Source organism: Prunus dulcis, unplaced genomic scaffold (genome assembly GCF_902201215.1).
Source record: "Prunus dulcis unplaced genomic scaffold, ALMONDv2, whole genome shotgun sequence".
Lineage (NCBI taxonomy): Eukaryota > Viridiplantae > Streptophyta > Magnoliopsida > Rosales > Rosaceae > Prunus > Prunus dulcis.
The window spans coordinates 2,750-15,853 of NW_023010345.1; the positions used below are offsets into that span (position 1 = coordinate 2,750).

General features: G+C 35.3%; 1 long non-coding RNA gene across 1 annotated transcript; it reads left to right on the top strand.

Annotated features, from left to right (window-relative positions):
• The first annotated feature begins 2,759 nt into the window (after positions 1-2,759).
• Positions 2,760-5,392, top strand: LOC117613489. Its single transcript, XR_004583737.1, has 3 exons — positions 2,760-2,844; positions 4,603-4,901; positions 5,029-5,392. It is a non-coding gene; the product is annotated as an uncharacterized LOC117613489 (long non-coding RNA).
• The last annotated feature ends 7,712 nt before the right edge of the window (positions 5,393-13,104 follow it).

Genomic DNA, 13,104 nt, shown 5'->3' on the forward strand with positions numbered 1-13,104 from the left:
ATATAATTATTATTAATGAAAAGAAAGCCCATAGCCAAGGCAATTTGCTCAACTCCCCAATGTTAACCATTGTTGATTGGTCATCAGTGCTTTGTTTATAAACACTTTTATAGGAGTGTGTATTTTTGATGTGGGACTTTCACAAAAGGCACCTGGACCATACATGAATTATTTGACAGACATACTTTCTAGTTTCTAGCAATCTATCCTGGTGAAGAGATGCATCAAATGAAAAACCATGGGGTGAAAACCAGTGAACTCGCTATAGGACTGTTCCATATTAGAAAGGAAATAGACTCTTGCTTTTTCCATATTAGAGAACCTATTTTACAGAAAATTCAATCTGGTGAAGTGACAAAATGTGTTCCAGCACATACCTTCCCATGCACATCTGATGCCAAACTAGTGGCCAACGGTTCTGCTCTTATCAGAATGTCTGCTAGATACTCCATCTGTAAAATAAGGAAGGGCCTCACTGTGTCTGAAATATATATCGTCATGATTGAGCACGACTAAGGAACAACCCTGCGATAAGAGATCAATAACCGGAGAAGAGGAGTGTGTATTTTCCAAAGAGACAAGGGTACCTTTGCAAAAAGGGTTCATGAATGAAAAGTTATATAGTGGAATGAATAGCGTCTCTGTGAATTTTAAACCAACTCTGCCTCTCAAGTAATATTTGAGGTAAAGAGGTAGAAGAACAAGCCATGAGTTGGTTCCTGTGTTCTGGCAAATCAAGCAAAAATGCAAAGAAGAAGAAGAAGAAGAAGCAAGAAGATCATTTGCCGGACATAATTTGGAACACTTCCAAACTCTCAATCTAGAGTTTTTATCATTGACATGTTTAAAGAGTTAACCTTTATGAGTCAATTCAATGCATTGTTTACCACATCGATTTACTTCATATGAATGCAGGAATGCCGTCTTTATAATAGATTGAATCTTAAATATGTGTGATCCTTTTTTATTGTCATTTTTTGATGCGATCCTTTAAATATGTACTCTTTTTCTGATGCGGCTATACCCTAGGGTCCTTTGGAGTGGCCCTAGGGTTAAAAGCCCCACCAAAAGTGGCTTCAGGAGAAATTGGTGTGTATCAAATACATTAATGTAGTTTGACCTAAAGACAGATTTTCTTGTACAACTATAGCAATTGAATTGCAATAACTTTAAAAAGAATTAAAAGCATTGAAATTTACCACAGCAGATCATCGTTGGAATAGCCAATCAAGGGGGCAATTATCCACTAAGAAGAGAAATATATGAAGGCTTTCAGATGTAAAGAAGCATAAGAATACAATGTGCTTGAAAATAATCTTTTTTTTAAGAATCAGGGCTTACAATTACCAAGGCCACCCCAGCCTCGGTTGATGACGCCTCTCTGTCCAGTTATTTCCAGAGCTTGAAGAATAATATTGATCATTTTCTCTGGTTCTTCAAGAGGCTAATACAATGCACATAAAAAAAAAAAAAAAATTTAGCAAGCAAGACAATTTACCATTTCAATCAAATGCACAATCAAGTAACTTTAACTATGCAATTCAGAGGTATACTCTGCATGTTTTAGAAATGCCTCAGTCAAATTAGATATTGAACAACTGAACAACCAAAGGGTCGATTTGTCATCTGTCATCTGTCGATTCGTTGGGGACCAACATGAAGGTGGTCACTCTTTGGAGATTGTGGCTTTGGTTGATTGTTTTAATTGGGAAGGAACAAGTAATTTTTTTAGGGTAAGGACAAACAGAGCTACTCTGGGATAGAACTGGGCAAAGAATATTAAACATGAATAGAGAAAGCTGCAACAAACTCACAAGGCTACCAAATCGAATATAGACAGGCTGTTCACCAGCTTCAAGCCACTCCGCAAGTGAATCTGGGGGTTCATAATTTGAAACAAGGTCAAGAAAACAAAAAACAACAACATCAACCTTCAGTCCCCAATCTGCCAAACAATTAAAACGTAGAGCATATCAGCAAATAATCAGCATACTGTATTCTCATTTGGTCAAGCTGGTCTATTTCTACCACATCAAATCATATTCCTGAGGCTTCTGCAATATTATCAGCATACTATTCCTAGAACAAGAAGAAGCCCATGTAATAAGATATGCTTAATAATCCAAAACCACCATGAGGATTCTGAAATGACCATGAATCTCTATCATATCTTCAGCAAGAAATTAAAAAAAAATAGTCTGAGTAATGGCAGAAGGCATCTTCTGGTACTCTTTCTCCATATTAAATGAAATTATGACTTTAGTTTACTTTTTCATGGAATAAATTACCTCGAAGATTCATAAACTAGTGGAGGGATCTAGTAGACAGTAGATCGTGAAATTATTCACATACATTTTTAGCCAACGAGATTATCAGCATACTTTGAAGTGCAAAACAAGTAAGAAACAAGGTGAAGAGTAGTAAGGAAATCCACAAGGAAAAAAAATAGTAACAAGCTCTGCGAGTTCATACTTGAACTGCATCAAGTGGTATCAGAGCGTCCTTTCTGCATTTTGCATCCTTCCTTGAGTTTAAAGCGAAGAGCTCTCATAGCAGATGCTGCACGTGCCCTGGACAAAGCAAAAATGATGCCGCACGGCTATACTTTCTAATTACATTCGAATATTTTAAAAGTACAGCCGAGCGGCTATACTCTTTAAATATATTCCAACGAATACGAAGCCTGCACTCGCAGAGGACGGAACTTTCTCTCCCAGTCACTGCTTCGTCCTCTGGGTTCGGCACCGAAAAAAGACCCAGCCCGCCTAGCGACCGCCTAGGCCGACTTTTCAGTTCTCGCTTTCCAGCATCCAAACGCATTCTCTCTCTCCCCTTGTCGTCAAGGTCTGTTGCCTCTGTTCATTCATTGTAAATTTTAGTATTCAATAGTTCATAGCTTTTTCAATTTTTCAATTTTGAATTTTGATTGAAACGCTGGATAATGTATTGGTTTTAATTTGTTTAAACATGCTCTTGACAATTGTTGTATGAGGGCACCTGTCAATTGTCGTAAATCAGTAGAAAATGTGCTCTTGAATTTTGTTAAGATTATATTGAGAGCCTAATGTTGGATTTTGAGATTGCAGTTTAGGAGAGCATTACGTGATTTTTCATGTAGGGAAGGGAAGTAGCATAATGACTTTAGGTTTTCGTGTTATGGCGCAACACCTGAAGTTCTTGAAAGGCTTTATAAGGTCATACAGAGTCTAGCTAATCTAGTGCAACAGTATTTTAGGCTGGATGGGACACCAGGCAGTTTTTATGAGTACATATGATAATGATAAGCCTCAAGGAAAGGTTTCATCGGAAATACTTCACAAGGGGAGTGTGGGACCACAAGGAATTGAAGTTCATGAAGTTGGTACAGTTGGTATAGAGGAGCTACGAAATGCATAAATAATTATCTAGGTTTGATGAGTGCATTTTANAGAAAATAGCGATCTAAATTCCAACTACCAAGAGTGATTGACAGTGGATCATTATCTAGAGATCTATTTGATTTCGCCTACATTGCAGGCAGAAAATAAAAAGGCCAATCGTATTGGGAGAACCATGCATGCCTCAAGCCTGGCCAGGTGTCTCACTTAATGAGTGATTCCTTAGGGATGTTGATAGCTAAGCCTCATCATCGTACATGCCCTTATTTATCTTTAACTAGTCTTCCTTCGGTTATAGGTACATTTGGTGGTCTATGTTGTACATGTTCCTTCCTATCACATTAACTTCTGTTAACTTATCACTAACAGGGTTCACTCCCAGTGTTTTTCTATTGTATTGATTTTTAGTTGTCCTTTTGAAGTCACTCCTACCATCCATATTAATATTTTCATTCCCGCTACATGGTTGTGTTGCTCTTATGTGTGTCTAACACTTTGCCCCATAAAACTAGCTACTAAAAGAATTGAGAATTTATGATATAAGTCAGAAAGATTATAGAGTCTCCAAATCAGTTTTAACGATGCCCTCCTTACCAGCTCTAAAACTGCATGAGTTCTCATAGATGACATTAACAGCCACTCCGATAGGACAACTGAAACTTGGGGTATTGATTTTCTCTTGCTATACTTGCAAGATGATCTATAATAACAATCACAGAATCTGTGTAGAAATCCTTTGCTGTAAGAGTTGATAACAGGAAGCTTTTGATAGATTTGATCCTCTTGGATATCCAAGATTTTACCGCGCATGGATTAATCTTTCACCCATCATGTAACTTGACTGTTTTATGGAGTTCCTGTATTTCAAGAGAAGCTGAATTTTGATTTAAGGGGAAGTTTAGGTGGGGTTTTTAAGGGTAAATGACATTTATGGTGGTTAGTTAATAATGAGATAAATTTTAAAGTTTTTTTGAGAATCCCCTGATGCGGTTTGTAGGTTCTTCCTATGAAAAATTCCTATAACCCAGACAAATCATATCTATCAAAATTATTTTAGCTTGATACTCGAGCAAGGGCTTTTTAACACTTTGACACATGTTCAGTGCACTTTGACACAAGTACTTTTCAGTCACTATTTCAGAGTGTTGCTACTCGTAACTGTATGAACTATATGAGTCATGACTTGCTGTTTAGTTAATTGGATATTCTTCCTTAACATATGCAGGTTTTTCTGTGTTGAAATGAGACTGAACATAGTGGAACAAAAACAAATTTCATGTGAAAAATGCGGTCCAAGTGTTTGGAATTGCAGCAAGATTTCTTTTTGAAAGCTTAAATGTCGGGAAGCAAAGTGTTGTTAACGTATAAGCGAAAGCGGCAATCAAGAACAGATCCTGTACAGGGACATGAGTGCCGTAATTCACTTTTTGTTGCTCCCGATGATACTTCTTTAAGCAAACCACCAGACTTGCAAGTTCATTTGATTGATAGGCGTTCATCAGAACGTTACAACTAAATTCTGTGGTGAGATTTTAGAAAGTTGGAACCTGTTCACTTTTTTTTAGTTTGTTTCATAGGGATATATGTTGTATGTCAATCATCTTTATGTACATAATTTAATAATCCATCCTTCCCTATTTTTCCACTGAAGTTATGGTCTAGAAGAATGTTAGAAGACTTGAAGATGGGGGATTGAAGCTGCAGAGTGCATATATGATATTGCTCCGGCAACTTCACAGGCGATCCTGAAGCGATGTTCCCACGAAAGTGATGGTGTTTCAATGTGCTTCTGCTGGTTACAGTATCGCCGTGGGGCTATACTGTATAAATAGAAATTTTAAAGTATCGCCGCGCGTCTATACTCTAGAAACTATATTGTATAAATAGAAATTTAGAGTATAGCCGCCCGGCTATACGATATAAATAGAAAATTTTCAAGTAGAGCCTCGCGGCTATACCCCATAAATAGAAATTATAAGAGTATAGCCACTATACTCCCTAAATACAATATATTAACAGTATTGCCGCTATATTGTATAAATAGAAAATTTTAAAATATAGGCGGGCGGCTATATACTATAAAGGAATTTTACAAGTTTTGCTGCCTTGCTATATGCCATAAATAGAAATTATAACGATATAGCCGCCCGACTATACCTGTTAAATACAATATTTTAATAGTGTAATCGCGCGGCTATACGCTCTAAATATTTTAAAAGTATATCCGCACGGCTATACTCGTTAAAAGTATAAAATTAGTTTCTTTACTTTTTGTTTTCTCAGCTTTTGTTATTTAATATATGGAATTAAGTAATATCTTAGTCTTTTTTAATTACTTTAATTATTTTTTCTTTGGTGAAAACATAGAATATTTTAAAGGATAGCCACATGGCTAGAACCCATAAATAGAAATTATAAACGTATAGCCGCTCGGCTGTACTCTCTATATACAATATATTACCGGTATAGCCGCGCGGCTATACTTGAAATTTAAACAGTAGAGCCGCACGGCTATAAGCTATAAATAGAAATTTTACATGTCACAACCCGATCCGAGAATAAAGAATATTCCTGAATCAAGATGCGTGAATTGAAATAAATAAATAAAAAGACTGAAAAATTGGTTAAAATAAGTTACCATTATATTTATACAGTCCCGATCTCTTGGACCACAGGAGTCCAAGAGATTGTGGTCACCCACCGTTGGATATTAATCCAATGGTTCAAAATGATATATATAAATGCAATATGACATAAATGATTATTAACCGATTCAAGTCAACCGTTGAATTTACATCCAACGGTGAGTGACCATAAATCTCTTGGACTACAGGGGTCCAAGAGATCAGGACTGTATATTTATAAATAAAATTATAATAATCTTACAAGTGTACAAGATATAAATAAAAATTTTATCACACTAAACTAATCCGACTTCTCTGGTTTCGGCTTTCTCTTGCCCACTAATTGATCTGAAAAACAAAATAGGTGAGGGATAAGCAAACCACCGCTCATTGAGTAGATTATGTAATATGCTAGTCAAACAATGTCATTTCACACTATCTGGAAAAATATAATAAAAAGATACACAATCCAAACCATATCACATCATTACTTCATATCTTGGTTATCCTTCACAAATTGTACCCAATACATGACCCGTATTGACCTCACTGCCCTATGTCCCGTCTGGTACATTTATCCTTCGGATACCCCCGTCACTGAATTTCTCATGTTCCATGAAGAATACATACTTCACAAAACCTCCAAATAATATTGTGTGAAATATTGCACAAATTAGACATGCTTGATTTGAAAATAGAGATAAGTTTGTAAATAGATTTTCACATTTATCACAAAATAAGAACTTTTAGAACATATTACATAACCCAATCACCATGATAAGTATGAAATATTGCAAGACAAACACACACACTCTTCATCTTGTTTCTCTCTCTCTCTCTCTCTCTCTCTCTCTCTCTCTCTCTAACACTACTTCGTGGTAGAAATCTACCTTAAAGGATTGGAATGAATTATTGAAGTAAGGAAGCATGATACTTGTACTAGAGGTTATGGATGCACCCAAATAATATTTATATATACAATATTTTAAACCACCAAAAGATAAGATAGAATTAAGGGAATAATACAAATTTTCCTTCCCTTCATAATTACAAATTGAGATTTTCTATTTAAACCCCGCACTTCTCTTTGTTCACCCCAATACTTAAATCATTAAAGTTTTATTATTGTGTAAAAAGACGAAAAAGTCATCCAACTTAATACTTAACCCTAGTACATTTATACACACACCACTCTTATATTAAGTTTTAGAAAAATACAAACTCCTTTACATCTTATTGCCAAATTACTGTTCTCCCTGAGATCAACACAATTTCCTCCTTCCACATGGGCAGCTCCTCTACCTCCCAACTTCATACTTGTTGCCACCACTCGCTACCACATTTTTGAATGAAAAATGCTAGGTTTATCACATTTTTCATACCACATTATGTACCACCTCTCTAATAGAGGTGAGCTCCATTGTATTAATTGGTGGGCTCCACCTCTATTAGAGAAGTGATACACAATGTGGTAAGCGTAGCATTACTCTTTTTGAAATTGTCCAAAATTACTGGTACAGTGCCTGATATGAGGTCTGTATCATACAAAGAGTCCATGGAACATGAGTTTGCTGTCCACCTTAGCTAACAAACCCTGATATGAGGTCTGTATCATACAAAGAGTCCATGGAACAGGAGTTTGCTGTCCACCTAACAAACGAAAGGAAGTCCTTTCTGATTATATACCATGCACATTTTGATCAACAAAAATGTATATACAAATAGGATATAAAGTAGGGAAGTTGGCATGGTTTTGCTAACACGTAGCAGTAAAGCTATCCCACAGCCAAAAAGCTTTCTCTTGAAACCCAATTAAGAAGTGCGTACAAACTTACCTTTCTTCTAAAATTGCATTATGTGAGTGATGAAGGATCTCTTTATTATTGTACATTGGGTTAATACACATTCTTGAAGGCATTACAAAAGTTCTCATGCGCAGAACAGAACGTACTTCTTCCTTTGAGGGTAGCTTGTGGAGTTTAAATAGAAAATTTCTTTTATTTCTTATTTTTTTTCAGTTTGGGGTGTATTTAAGGGTAGTTTGGGAAGATAGTGGGGTTTTATTAGAAATTGTGAAAATTTAAATTAAAAGTTGGGGTGAACTAAGAGAAGTGTGGGGTTTAAATAGAAAATCTCTTACAAATTTCCCTTCCCTTTATAATTACAAATTCTAAGCATCCCATGTGAAAAAGATTATTTAACTACAAAGGATCAAAGAAATTTGTATATTAGTAATACAAACCAAGGATGCATTAATAGATTAACTTATATTCTTAACTGCCACAAATACATGATAGAAGTGGTGAAAAGAAAATTAACCTATTAATCATGTGAAGCTGAAATTATAAACATTGAAAAATATAATAGTTGGGAAGTGAAAGATAAAAACTAGAACTTCATTTCATGGTATTTCATCCTTAACATAATTGAACTAGACATAAATAAAATATCAAACTAAATACAAGATAAAAATGAAGAATAAAGAGGAGAAGGAAAAATTGCATCAACCCCTGGTTCCTTGCCTCACGGCTCCCCAAGGTTTTCTCCAATTATGTCGTCATTTTTCCTCTCCCTTTAGTGCCCAAGAATTGCACAATTTCTGCACTAAATTCTCTACTAAAATCTGCACACCCCTCTCCCATTGCATTGCCTTCTATGTATAGTGGACGGAGAGCAACTAAAGCATCGACATAATCATCATCTTCACATGTTGATTGTTTTCCCGCTAGTGTTCTTTTATCTCTTATTTTCCTCTTTTGATCATTACAACACTTCTTTTAATTCATTATTTTCCTCTTTTGCTTCCACTTGATCTCCAACTTATTGCTACACATGTGGCTTGCTATCTCCTTTAGTTGTTGGCTGTCCAAAGGTGTTGGCCATTCTTCAACTTGCTGCTGCCCATGTGCTACCATACAACCAAGTTGTTGCGCAGCTTTACGTAGGATTCCCAACTCCAAATGAATACTTTAACCACACTAAATTGAAGCCAAGAAATTGATCTTTCCAATGGACTAAGGCCCTGCTTCCAATTCGCAATGAAAGCCCTTGAATAGATTGATATTCCTTGACTGCACAGCTGCTAGTCCGGTTTGACAATTTCTTCACTGCGGTCTGTTTGCATGCACGTTTTGGGCTTGTTCCTCTTCTCAATAAATTCGGGAAAAATATGGAACTTGAAGCTCTATGTGTTACATTTTCAACCATATGTAGCCTATCTTAAGGAAAAATCAGAAAGGCCTTCAAATATCCTTTTTGGTACAGTAATGCAGATGATTCCGAATTTCATCTTAAGCTGCTTTATCTTGAAATACTGTTTTGATTGGCTGATCCAATTATTCTATAACAATTACAAAGCATTTCAAGCTCTTAGCTTCACTCTCCAATTGGCCTTGCACATAAATTCCACCAAAAAGTAATATTTTCACTTAAAACCGATTAAGTGCTCCGGAGAGATTTCTTTGCTTCTTCACATTTAAATCCCCAAGCAATTCATTTTCTTTGATGACTGCAAAGACAACATGGACAATATATTAATTAGTTTGCACTTTAGAAAAATTTGACTTGTAATTCAATTTTTAGCAAACTTTTTATTTACTTCACATTTTTTGAAAAATAATCTAATTAATTCAAATAGAATAAACTAAGGCACTAACAAATATGCAATAAAATGCCCTTATCACTTTTGTTGTTTTCCTTATAATTGTTTCAGGCCGCAAATCTTTTTAAGATTACGCTCTTGTTCTTGGCTTTCATGTTGGGTTTCAGACGTTTTCATCCTCTCTGTATACTCTTATGGTGTTCTAATAAAGGCATCTTTTTAACCAAAATAAAATAAAATAGACATCACCTATTTTTCGCATCATGCAATATTCAATATCTATATCTCTAGTTGTTTGGTACGGGGGACTATCATGGACTAGACTAAATCTTGGAATTGTCTTGAATTAACCCAGATTGGCCTAAGCTGTATTAAGTACTGACCTACGTTTGGTGCTGCGTCGGACTAAGAAGCTGGATTGTAAAAATAGTGAAGACCTATGTTTCGTGTTGTGTCAGGCTAAAAAATAATTAATTTTAATTATAAATAAATAAAATTCTAATCTTTATTTTAATATTTGATATTTACTTTTAATTAAAGATTTTGACCTAAAAATAAATAATTAAAAACACAAATAAATTTTAATATTTTTTAAAGGCTAAAACTATCTTCTCTCTTCTTCTTTTTTTTCTTTTTTTTTCTCCTTTTCTTCTTCCTTTCCTTCCCAGCCCGTCTTTTTTTTTCTTTCTTCCTATTTTCTTCTTCCTCACGACTTTTGATCCATCCCTCATTTTTGCTTTTTCTCAAATTTTCTTCCTTGCCAAAAACTCTTCAGTCGTGATTCTTTCACAAATTTCATCAATTCTTTCTCTAATTTTCTTCCTAATCACTTTTCATTACTCAATTTGTTCATACAATGAACGATTCAACTCAATCTCACGGCTCACCATCATCTTCTCCACTCTCTGCATATGCCATGGCTGCTTCGACTCTTGCGTTAATTCAATGAATCATGGCTTCTATCTGAGGCCCCCCAAAGTTGGGGCCCATGGTCGTCGCCTTCTGAGCTCAGGGCTGACACCATGCGCTATTATGATAGCCAAACAGAGACCTAAGCCTCGTCGTCCCAGACCCACATGTACGACCAGAGCTCGACCTTCAGCGACCATTAGCAGCAGCAAGATCCAAAGGTGATTACTGGGTTTCAAGCCATTTCGATGAACTTGGGCTCAGAAGTGGAGGACTTGGCATCCGTTGCCCAGACTCGTGTCTAGGTGAAGAAGAAGAAGAAACTGGTATCGCGTTGGACTCGTGTGTTTTGTTTAGTGAGCTCGCTATTTTGTGAACCATGTTTCAAGCTCGCTATATTGGAAGAGCGAGTGAGACAATTTTTTTACTGTTGGACTATATAATCTCATTTAAGTTAGTCCCCTCGCATACTAAATATGGGTTTCAAGTACTATTTAACCCAGTCCAGTCCAATGAGGCCTCCCAAACATGCCCATATAGATAACCTTAGTTAATGCACATGTGAGTCAGGTCAATTGATTAAGAGAGTGAGTCCATGTGAGTTAGGACAATAATTTATTAAGTAAGAATAAAATTTAGTATATTATATATAATAAAAAAATTGTCGGAACTTTACCATCTCTATGTACTAAACCATGAAATATTAATTTCCAAAAAGGAGGATTAATGGGTTGCCATTTAATATTACAAGAGAAGGAATGTTTCCTAGGAGTCTTCATGATAGGATTTTTAGTACCTGTGTAAACAAGGTTAAAATCACTTAAAATATTTGCAAGAATACAAGGTTATTGTAGTATAGATGCTCATACAAGGTCAAGGACTAATTAGCAATTTAAGTAAAAACAAATTCCAAATAACTACTTAAAATAAAAGGTCAAGAAAGATGATTATGAATTTGGTTGATACTAAAAACAAATAAACAAAAACAATTACAATTGAAAGAAAAAGGTTTGAAATACCAATTTATAAAAGCACTAGGGTTTCACCATCACCTAGCAATCCTATGAACTTTTACCAATTACTTATGATTTACACATGCCACTTCGAAGGTTAGGTTTTCCTAATGTATATTCTACTTGGAACCTCCAACACAGAACGTATATCTAACATGCAATCCATCCGGACGTTCGGATCAAATCTGAACATGAAAGACTCATTAAGTTTTGTGAAAACCCTTTGAAAAACCATGCAACCCTTAAGACGTGGTGTTCATCTTAAGTGAAATTACAATTATTAATCACAAGAAGCCATTGTCAATTTCAGGGAACCTTTCGACCAAAATTGCATCCAATTACTTTTCTAAAGATCCTAATGATGATCAGGCATTAAGACAATTAGATAGTTTAAAACAGTGATTAACAATTCAAAGTAGGCATGCACTCAATCATAAGCAATTAAATAAAAAGTCACATATTCATGCTAAGGTTCAAGGCTTCATGATAGCAAAAGAAGATTAGTTACTCATATTCATAATTGAAATCCCAGAAAATATCATTCGAATGAATAAGTATGAAAACACCTGAAAGTCGCAAAAGTCCAAAACCCTAGCAATTGCTCTCCACAATGTCCGTTCAAAAGTGAAAAAGAAGTCCATGGAATTCTTGTGAGAAAGAGCTTAAATAGCCCTTAAAACCTAGCTGCCAATGTATAGCTTTTCTATCCCCACAAGGAAACTAATTAAAATAAAATAATACTAGGAAATAAAGTCCAAATTGGATTAGGAGAATCTGCCCAAAACCTTCCCAGCCACGTTTTAGCCTCAAATCTCCTCCAAATCTGGCCCAAAATAGCTTGTTTTAAAGATAAAAATATTCTGAACACTTCTCTAGAAGGCCACGAACCCATCCGAGGTCATCTTGGGCTCTAAAAACGTAATAAAAGCCCAACACGTCACTATTCCAGCACCGCGCACTGCACCTTTATTTTGTTGTCAGAAAATAACCGTTTGGTAGAAAAGTCTGAAATTTTGGTACAATCAAGCTAAGTGACTCACGAGTGTCCTCCAACTGGAATTACTCCAAAATTCATCCATTTTGTTATTTTTTGCTCCAGAGGAAGTCGAAAGTCCTATATTGGAAATATAATTCAAAGTATCAAAATTCTTCCAAACTATTAACCAAAATATACTAAGAAAGAGGTTAAATATATAATATAAAATATACCCATCACTTCATATGTTCTTATATTTTCTTTTATATTTCTTCTGTTTTATTATTCAAATAAAAATGTACTTCTAATTAAAAATGTCATAGTTAACGTAACCTTTGAATTAGAGAGTGAAATGTTTTTGTTATAAGGTTCCCTTTGTCATACTAAATAGGCATCAAGTTATTCTTTCTCACACTATGTAGTAAACTAATTTAGCAGCATATACAAGTTAGTACACTCACATAAGCTAAACTAAAAACACCCTGCATGAATCAAGGGAATTGTAAATCTCCGAAGTTACAAATTCATGATCGAAACAGTACATCATATTGTATTCATTTCTTTATTTATCTTAAGTACGTATTATCATCGAACCTAGCCCTGA